This window comes from Sphaerodactylus townsendi, linkage group LG03, assembly GCF_021028975.2.
Source record: "Sphaerodactylus townsendi isolate TG3544 linkage group LG03, MPM_Stown_v2.3, whole genome shotgun sequence".
Classification (NCBI taxonomy): domain Eukaryota; kingdom Metazoa; phylum Chordata; class Lepidosauria; order Squamata; family Sphaerodactylidae; genus Sphaerodactylus; species Sphaerodactylus townsendi.
Window position 1 is genome coordinate 34,457,606 of NC_059427.1, and position 10,549 is coordinate 34,468,154.

Consider the following 10,549-nt stretch of genomic DNA (forward strand, 5'->3'; position numbering starts at 1 on the left):
TGCCTTGTGCATAATTGGCCTTTGACTAACTTTCCCCTACTGCCACCAGATACAATAATGAAAACTTGTTTAATTGGCTTCAAAAGTGGATTAGACAAATCCATGCAGGAGAGATACATCAACAACTATTAGCCAGGTTTACTAAATGGAACCTTCACATTTAGAAACAGCTGTCCCCTGAATACATGTGCTAGGAGAGAAGAGAAGGTGGGCCTCGGTTTCCATGCTCAGCTTGTAGACCTTGTCAGGGTACCTAGTTGGCTATGTGAAATAACATATTGCTAGGCTAGTCAGATCATGGGTCTGATTCACCTTATAGTTGCCTCAGAAAAAGATGTTAGTAGGATTGTACATTCCTGTCACAGCACTCTTACCTTGTTTCCCTGAAAATAAGACAGGGTCTTATATTAATTTTTGCTCCAAAAGATGCATTAGGGCTTATTTTCAGGGGATGTCTTATTTTTTCCATGATTTTGCGTCCCCCCCCCCCCACGTGACTAGATCAACTGTGCTGGGGAATCTGTAACTAGGCCTTCTTTTTGGAGTAGGGCTTATATTTCAAGCATCATCCAAAAATCCTGAAAAAGCACGCTAGGGCTTATTTTTGGGGTAGGTCTTATTTTAGGGGAAACAGGGTAGCTATAGAATGCTCTGCCTGGGTCCTAATGCCTACCTAGTCTGTCCCCCCCCCCCACCCGCCCCCCAGCATGTTTGAAAGTAAAAATACATTTTGGCATTCAGTTCTTGTATCAAAGTACCATGTTCTTGTATCAAAGTACCATGTTCAATAATGCACAGATTTATGGTTTTGACAAAAGCAGTGCGTAAAAATAAATGACTATTCTCATATTCGTTCGGGACTATATTCTAATGCAAAAGCAAACAAATTTCTCGAGTGCTGCACCTCCACTGACTGTACTAGCGTCTTTTTCTGAGACACAGTATAGTCATTTCTACATTTTTATGTTCTTATTTGAAACAATGATGAAGGTCTGGAACAACACGATGAATCTTAAAATATCCACCAACCTTGAGCTCCTCAAATGGCAAAGACAACACAAACAGGGCAAGCCTTCCCATGTCTACTTTCTGCCATCGTACTTCATAAAGTAGGTGTGAGAAAAATGGTTTCCATAGTATTTCTAAAGTAGGCCTTTCCTGTCATAGAATCACAGAGCTGGAAGAGACCACAAGGGTCATCAAGTCTAATCCCCTACCATGCAGGAATGCACAATCAAAGCACTCCTGACAGGTGACCATCCAGCCTCTGTTTAAAAACCTCCAAAGAAGGAGACTTCACCACACTCCAAGGCAGTGTATTCCACTGTTGAACAGCCCTTACCAGAGGTGGGATCCAGCAGGTTCTCACTGTGTGTGCCGAGAGGGGGTTACTAATTGGTGATTTTGCCACGTGATTTTTGCCTTAGTTATGCCCCTCTCAGCAGTAGCGCGCAGAACTTGAAGCAGTCTAGCAGGAGGTGCACCAGTGTGTGTGGCAGCCTGCGCCTGCATGCATTTGTTTCCCACCCAAGGACCAGCGCAGCGGCTGCGTCCTTGCCACAGCCCCGCCCAGGAATGCCCCGCACCTGGAATGCCCGGCCACACCCCCGCCGTGCCCCGCCCAGCCCCATTGGCGCTACGCCACAGTTTGAATCCCACCACCATGGGAACCTGTTACTAAAATTTTTGGATCCCACCACTGAGTGTATTCCACTGTTGAACAGCGCTTACCATCAAGAAAGTTCTTCCAAATATTTAGATAGAATCTCTTTTCCCTGTTCCTTGAATCTGTTACTCATTATTAGGATACATGAGTTGGGTGATATAAACCAATAACCTCTTTTGGTCCATCTCCCTGTTGATAATGCACTTCTTGTGCAGTTCAACCACTGATACTGGATGAAGAGTTTAGAGAAAAACACTACACAAATGGCTCTTCCCCCACATTTCCCCCCTTACCATTATTAATATTTAATCTAGCAAAAGTTTGAAGTTGTCTGTTCGTCAAATCAAAGATCTGGGACATATTCAAAGCAATCTGAAATGTGGTCTCAAATCACAACTTCTCAAAAGCGGAGTCATATCAGACAAAGCAATTTCTAGCCCATTTCTGTGATCACAGCACACCCCGCCTTTATGGTATTTTATCCTCAGAGGTCAAGAAATCATTATAGATGGTTGAGCCACATAACAGAAAAACATGAAGAGTTAATTGAAATATGGGCTTGTGGTGTTTTCAGTGCTGGCAATCCAATTTTTCCGTGGAAGCTTTGATCATTTCAATTTACTGCAATCTGGTAGTGTTGGACATTTTAAAAAATACTTCTTTTTAAACCCTTTGAATTAATCACAGCAAAAAGCATCAACCGAATGACATACTATACAGAGTCCAGGTATTGCTTTAACCTTCCTGAATCCCAGCAATAATAATATTCCTGTAGAATTTACCAATGGGAAAGCAAATAATATTTATTTACTTAATGTATACCCTGCCTTTCTCCCCAGTGAGGACTCAAAGAAGCTCATGCTATTCTCATCCCCTCCACTTTATCCTCACAACAACCCTGCAAAGTAGATAAGGCTGGCATTATGTGACTACCCAAAGTCACCCAGCAAGCTCCCATGGCATTTTGAACCTGGATAACCCAGAAGCAAATATGACACTAACTACTACACCACAATGGCTGTACTAAGTGAGCTCAACTAAATAGTCACTATCAGACAGAAATCAGCTATTAGTAAGCATCTTTCCAAAAAAATTCCATGTTTTTGTAGATTTTACGTTGCAATTCTGCACCAACATATGCATACTTAAATCTTACGATTTCAGTGGGATTAGTATGAGCTACACTCAGCATAGGATTGAATTGTAAATCTAGGTATTCTACAGGTTTACACATTGATGAGCCCCTCACAGCATATGACCTTCACATCATTCACCAAATTCTTTACAAAGTCATATTAACATGCAACACCTTAGTACATGTAGGCAGCAATTTACACCTTTCCCAGCAACACACGGGAAACAGTTCAGAAAGCATTTGTCCATGAGCCCAGTTAGCTTCCACAGCATCCAATTTGCACAGAAAGACAGAACAGGAAAGACACCGAGCAGAGAATCCACGGAGGAAACATCAAGCAGAGACCATAAGAGGGTAACTAAAAATAAGTGAGCTCACTTTTGAACTGAAAAAGTTAGGTGCAATAATTCGGGCAAGAGACAGAACCATTGAACAGGGTGGCATGTTTTGATAAGACCTAATGCATCAGAAGTTGTGCCAGGATAGGTAATGACCAATTCTTGCCAATTTCCTCTTTCCACAGAAGACTCCCATTTTCTCCACATCCTATGAATCAAGATTGTCCCCCCTCCCAGAACAAAATTTCAGAGAAATCATTGGGTAAGAGTAGCTCCACTTCATTTACGGATCTCATGAAATAAAATAAAGTTTCCAGTCTCCAAGTGTGACCTGGTAATCTCCTAGGATTGCAACTGATCTCCAAAAAACAGAGATCTGTTTCCTCAGGAGAAAATGGCTGCTTTAGAGAGTAGACTCTATGGTAGGACGACCAGACGTCCCGCTTTTGGCGGGACCGTCACGCCTTTAAACAATTTGTCCCGCGTCCCGCGGGTTCTGCAAATTGTCCCGATTTTTGGGAGGCTGCCGCACTGCCTTCTGGGGCGCAAGGCAGTGCGGCAGCCTTCCGTGCGCCCGGCCGCAGGAGCGCCCGGCCTTCTGGGGCTTGCCGTTTGCCGCCCTGTCACAGGGCAGCAAACGGCAAGCCCTACAAGGCAGTGCGCTTCTGCGGCTGCGCGCGCACGCGGCCGCTTCCCCGTCCCGGATCACAAAGGTGACCATCTGGTCACCTTACTCTATGGTAGGGGGTGTCAAACCTGTGGCCCAGCGCTGGGCCTGGCCTTCTTGAAAGGGCTTATCAAGCCCACGAGCCAGCTGAGGCAACCTCCGCTACCCCACTCCCAATCTAACCTGGAGAGCCGCCCCTCCCATGACAATCTGGGCTGCATAGCCCCCTGCATGCTCAAACTGAGGCAGACACCCCCTCAAGTGCTGATCTGGGTTGGTGGGCCTGCTGAGGGAATTCCAGCTGAGGCAGCAACACCCCTCCAGTGCCAACCACCTATCCCGGTGCTGTTCTGGACTGAGAAGACCACTGTGGGCTCACCAGTGGAGACAGCCACCCTGCCTTAAGACCCAGTCTGAGCAAGTTACATTTATGTCATACCCATCCCTGAATTTCACACCCCTGCTCTTTGGTATTATACCAAGCTGAAGTCTCTGAATTACTCTCCCAACTCCACGCCCCCTAGGCTTCCCTCCCAAATCTCCAGAAATTTCCCAATTCGGATTTGGCAACACTAGATACAAGCCAGGCTTTCTTCACCAAGCCTGTAAAATACCAGTTGAGATGACCACATATACTGAAAGCTAAAGAGGTAATTCAGGAACAAAGGAAAATTTTCACCTAAATGATATCCTAACATAACAATTAACACTATCCAAAGACACTGGCACAGTCTACCTGTGACTGGATGGTACCATTTATACAATGTGATGAGTTGTAGATGGAAATATTTTAGATGAGGACAAATGGATGTAGGGAAGGAGGGCTCTAGTGTAGCATTTTCCCCAAGAGACTGCTTTTCCACATGCAGCTGTTGTTCTCCTCTTACTCAAGAGTAGAGCATTCATTCCCTCACAACAATCTTACACTAGCAGCCTAGGTCATATTTGAACTCAGTCATATTTCATTGAAATGTTTCTAAAGAAACCAAACGTGGGGGAAAACCTCCAATAGCCAAGTGGATCTGCCTATCTTTTCAGTTAATACCAGTGACAGAACTAGCTGATGCTAGTCTTAATTACTAACAGGCAATGCACTCGGCTTTCTCTTTATCAGTCCAATTTAGAACAAAGTGGCAGGGGAGCCATTCTGTGGGGATTTGAACAAGGTTAGTAAATGGCTATCTATTCATTACACATCTGCCTCACCCCACTCTCTTTTGCAGACCAGATTTAATCTGACTGGTTCGGTCAGGTAAGAGAGGCCACTATTAGTCACCAACCTCTATTTTAGTGATTGAGGGAAGGGCCACAGATGAAATCAGCATAAGGGAAAGAAGAAATTCAGGTTGTCAAACCATTTGTTTCAAGTGGGGCCCCATCCCTACCTTTATTATTATAATTTATAGTGCATCAAATTGTAAAAGTTTTGAATCAGTAACACATATTTCTTTACCAAAAATAGCCATTTTAAATAAACTGTATTGGGCAGCCATTAGCTTTGTAAATATCGTTTTAGAAAAGCGTGGCCTACATTCAAACATTCCCTTGCAAAAATTAATTTTTGTCAGATAGTAATCTGTCCAAGCACCAGGTCACTACTAACACATAGTGTGATGTTACATTATGACATTTACTAGGCAGACTATGCCATTGCCTTTCCTAGTTGTCTACACTTAACCCCAAGCAAGCTGAGTATTCACTGTCTTCCAATCTCGGAAGGATGGAAGGCTGAGTCAACCTTGAGACAGCTACATGAAACTGACTTCTGTCAGGATCAAACTCAGGGCATGAGCAAAGCTTTGCCACTCTATGCTACAGTATACATAAACAAATCTATTGTAGCTAAAACTTATCTTTTGATAAACTGGCTTGCTTTATAACGTCTTTCCAAATACTGAGGAGAGTTTTACCAGTCTTACACCCGACAAGGAAACCAATGATACATTATTCTTTATCATTCTGCAAGACTTCAGTCCAAAACTAGTTTACTAAGCAATCATTCACTGATAATTCGTTGGTTTGATACAGCCTTATAATCTTTATGTTTGCATAAAATCAACTGAAAACATAATCAACAAAAAACACAAGCTGCAGAATATAAACAACATAAGAGGAGGACAGTAAAAACCAAGTTACAAATGAAAAGAGCAGCATATTAACAACTTTCAATAATCTTGACCAGGGGTAGGGAACCTGCGGCTCAAGAGCCGCATGCGGCTCTTCTGCCCTTGCACTGCGGCTCCACCAGCCGAGCCACCAGCCCCATCCTTGCCCGCCCTGCAGGCAGCAGAGCAAGCGCACCAATTGCCCGCGGCCGGCTGGGCCGCACTGCGGGCTTCCCCTCTCGCCTGCCCCGTTGGAGCGGGGCGGGCGCTTTCCCGGCAACCGGCAAGGCCAAGCCGCCAGCTTCATCCTTGCCTGCCCTGCAGGCAGCAGGGTGAGCGCACCAATTGCCTGGCTTCCCCTCTTGCCCGCCCCGTTGGAGCGGCAAGGCCGAGCCGCTGGCCCCATCCTTGCCCACCCTGCAGACAGCAGGGTGGACGCATCCATGCGCTTCTCAGAATTAGCGGAGTAAAAGGTAAAAAACCCCAATATATACAGTGTTATCATTATTTTAAATGTCAAAAATTATTTGCGGCTCCAAGTGTTTTCTTTTCCCGTGGAAAACAGGTCCAAATGGCTCTTTGAATGTTAAAGGCTCCCTACCCCTGATCTTGACAAACACCCCTAGGCACTCAGATAGCAATAAATTCAGATAGCCACAAACAATTAAAAGACTAGCCACAAACAGTTAAAACACTAAACCAACAGCAAAATATGAGACTCCTTTAAACCAACAATTTGTAAATGGTGAGATAAATGAAAGATCTGTGTTGACTGACGAATGTCAGCAGTTTTGGTATCAAGTGAAGGCTTGGGAAGCCATTCCACAAAGGAGGCACCATGAAAGAAAAACACCCTGTCTTCCACAATAACTGGTTGGCTATGTTCACATACAACATTCCCCTCTTATGATGAACCCACCTGGACATCTAAACTACCTTAAAAGGGAACTCTCTCATCCCAGGGTGCCTTGGTTACCTATATCATCCCAGTAAAGAGTGAAGGAAATTTTACCACACATCAAATTGTCTATGTATATATGGTGAAATATGTGGCGACATGACCATCGGAAAAACAAAGAAAAGTCACTTAAGTCAAGGAAGGCATGACACTTTGCCAACGACAATGGTAGGATATATATTGGTTATGTTTTTGTTATTTGAAAGAACTGAATCCTTTTAGTCAAAGGAAATAGTTCATAAAAGACAAATGTCAACAATGCAACAGAGTAGAAATCCATACATCAACTGATCAGTCACCCACAGTGTCACATCCAAAGTAACACATGAAGAGGAAGTGAAAAGAAAAACAGCAAACCTTAACTAACCCAAAATCTTGGCAAAGAGCCAGGTTCTCGCCCTGTCTGTGAAACTGCTCCTATCTGATGCCAAGAGCAGCAGAGGAAATGCCCCATAGGTGTACTTCTTACTGAAAGGGGTCGATCTCCAATGGCCACATTTGGCAGTAGTGCTTTGATACAAGAACTTTATGGTTGGGCCAGTATCCAGGAGTCAACAATGAACTATCTCTTTTAGAATTACAGAAAGAAGAAACGTCCAAAAGCATTCCAAAGGCGGTACGGTCTGTATCTCAACCTCTATAAATTGGAGGTTGAACAGAAAGCAACAGACCAAAACCGTGAAGAGGCCAAACACATCATCAGGAAAGAGATAACACTCAGAAGCAAGCAGGGAGGAAACAGACACAATGCAGAAAGATGGTCTATTCTAGGAAGTGGAGGAGGAAACGAAATGGAACCACAGAGGAAAGGTGGCATAGCGGCAGGAAAATGACTAAATTAGACACATCAACACAGTATGATTTCAGGACTGTTTCTTTCCCCCCTAAACTTATTCCAGACTTAGAGAAGTGCAAATTGAAACAGAAAGCAAATTAATTCCAAAAACAAAACAACCCTGCAAATCATTGCCAAGCGGTATGGTTAGGTTTGAGTTTCCTTAGGCTGAAAAACAAAAGGCTATGACCCCTGTGATTTATTTAGATAAGCAGCCCACTCTGGGGATGAAGAGGGAACATCCTCTTCCTCTTGCCATTTCTTGCTTGACACATTCATTTGCAAACTACCTGTTCGACATGAAAAGCTCACAAATCCACATTCCCTCCTTAGGTGGGTTATCCCAAGCAGCCTTTGAAGTGAAGAAACGCCACTCTCTTAATCTCCCCCGTTTGTCATGATGCAGTTATGCACTCTCACTTCTCAGGATTCATAGACATTGTCACATTAGGCGATTAAAATCTATTTTTATATGATATAAGAGCATTAATATATGATGAGCACACAGGGAACTTGAAAGATTGCATCATTTTTAAGCCATAACCTCGTACGAGTTCATTAATAGCAACACGTTTGTTATCATTATTGTTTTAACAAGTTTCTATGATCCCACGAACTTGTCATGTTTCATTTTTCAAACCATCATGTAACAATTTATTACATTACTGACATCGAAGTTGTAATTTGAACTGCTTTTTAGTATTTTGAATTATTAGTATGCGAGTTAGCTGCCCTGAGCCTGGCTCAAGCTAAGAAAGGGCAAGATCGCAAGGCAGGCAAATAAAATAATAAAATATTAATAACAAAACATTTTGGTTGTTATACCAATGATAAGTTTCTATAATGGCATGAACTGGTTACATGGAATCAGACCTTTAGTCCAGTAAGGTCAATATCGTCTGCTGGGGTCTTTCATACCACCTACTCCCTGATCCTTATTCTAACTGGAAACGCCTGGGATTCAATCTGGGCTGTTCTGTGAACAAAGCAGATACTCCAGCAGACAGCCCTGGCCCCACCCCACACTGTTATTATCACTGGCATATCTGCTAATCCTTTCCTGGTTTTGGATTTCTCTCTACATTGTCACAACCTCCTCCCTCCTGAAAAGTGATAATCTGCTCTGGAAATCCCGGGCACTCCCAACTGCACGGATTGGAACCAGGGTGAAAATTGCTGCCTCCGGGCACCTCCGCCTGGGAAAACAGACCTGGGCCATCAAATCAGGCAATGGTTCCTTTAAGACCAGGTGTTATTTACGTCCTTTCTCTCAAACCCCCTCCCCCCCCGCCCACAAGCACGAGTCCCCTCCTTTTCTACAAGTTTCTGAACAAGTCAGGCGGCCCAAGCCCGAGCTATAACCTGGGCGCCGCCACCCAGATCGCACCCATTGCACCTGGGGGCTGAAGCCCGCCAAGCAGCAAATCCTCCCTCCTAGTAGGGTGAGAAAAAGCCTCGCTTCGCTTGCATTTGCTCGCTTCAGTGTCTCGCGCCCCAAAGTGACACCTTGAGAAGGATCGGGTGGGATCCCGGGAATCCGGGCTGTTAAGAGACCCCCACCCCAATGGTTTGAATGGTTTGAACAAATTCTCTTCCTTTGCACCGAAGCGCTCTTTCAGATGGGGGGGGGGGGAAGGGGGCTGCAGGGGCACCATGCCTTCCCCGCTCCAAAATAAAACATCCCAGCTTGGTTTTTTGAAGCGTGCATTTCTCCTTCCCCACCCCCCTTCAAGAACAAAGCACATGGCTGGAGGGTTGCACTTTGCAAATCAGAGGGGAAGGGAAACAAGAACAAGGCTTTTTGTTGTGGTTGTTTTCTTTTCTTGCAAAAAGGGAATGAGAGGACGCCGCACATCCCCACCCAAACTTCCAGCAGGGCTAAAGTGTAGCCTCTGGGTACCCGCAGCCCGACGCTCTCTCCCCTCGGCTCGGCTTTGTTCCCGGGGAACACCCAGCCCCAGCCCGGGAGAGTGCTGCATCCTCGCCTCGGCTGTCGCTGGGCAAAGCGGCGCGGCTGCGGGGAGCGGTTAAAGCTGACAATGGCTATTTGTCTTCGCGCCTCTCTGGCTCCTCGGTGGGTTTTCCCACTGCAGAGAGAGAGAGAGAGAGGAGGAAGAGGAGATCCCAACCCCGCACTTGCACCGGCGCCGCGCGCTGCAGGAGGACTCGACAACAATACCTTGCAAAGCCTTTGCAAACACCTTACCGCGGCTTGCAGCCCTGGAGTGCCGGCTCTTGCTTTCCCTTGCTTGCAAGCTGGCTCCGGACGAGCGACGGCTGCTTGCAACTCCTCAGTTTCGGCTCTCTCGTCTCCAGCACGTGAAAAGGTCTGCTGCTCCGCCCGCCACAGATTTACTGCCGCTGCCTGCTTCGCTTCCTTGCACCGGGCGCTCAGCAGCCGCTTGCTGGGTCGCCCCCTTGCCCGTTGCAGCTGCTGCCTCGCTCGTGCCCAGCAGCAGCCAGCCCAGGTCCCTTCTGAGGCGCGGATTCGCCCCACCAGGCATGGTATAGCCTGCGCCGGCTGGGTGGAGGGAGGGCTCTGGCGGCTGGGAAAGGGTCCCGTTCAGCCGCCCCACCCTTCTTCCCATTGATCTCCCCCCGCGACGAATTTTATTTACTGGTTGTATTTTTATCCTGCCCTCTCACCAAGAAACTCAGTGTGGCACGATCCCCCCCCCCTTGTTTCGTCCTCACAACAACCCTATGCGGTAGGTTCAACTGAGTGAAAGGGCTTGTACCTGTATCCAAGCCAGGTTCATGATCCACAGGGATATGAGCCCCAAACTGCTCCATCTAGTCCAGCGCTCTAACTCCTGCACCACGCTGTTTCCCATGATGTGCCTGT

The 10,549-nt window shown here is 45.9% G+C and overlaps 1 protein-coding gene across 7 annotated transcripts in view; it reads right to left on the reverse strand.

Moving 5' to 3' along the window:
• FRMD4B (FERM domain containing 4B) overlaps positions 1 to 10,222 on the reverse strand; it is a 287,088-nt gene extending 276,866 nt beyond the window's left edge. For 3 of the 7 annotated variants that reach the window (XM_048489959.1, XM_048489957.1, XM_048489960.1), the window contains exon 1: positions 9,911 to 10,222. The gene's annotated coding sequence lies outside the window, so the exon portion shown is untranslated. Of the gene's footprint in view, positions 1 to 9,883 lie in introns of all 7 variants that reach the window. The other 4 variants (XM_048489955.1, XM_048489958.1, XM_048489954.1 and 1 more) reach the window with 2 other exon arrangements.
• Between the last annotated feature and the right edge of the window lie 327 nt (positions 10,223 to 10,549).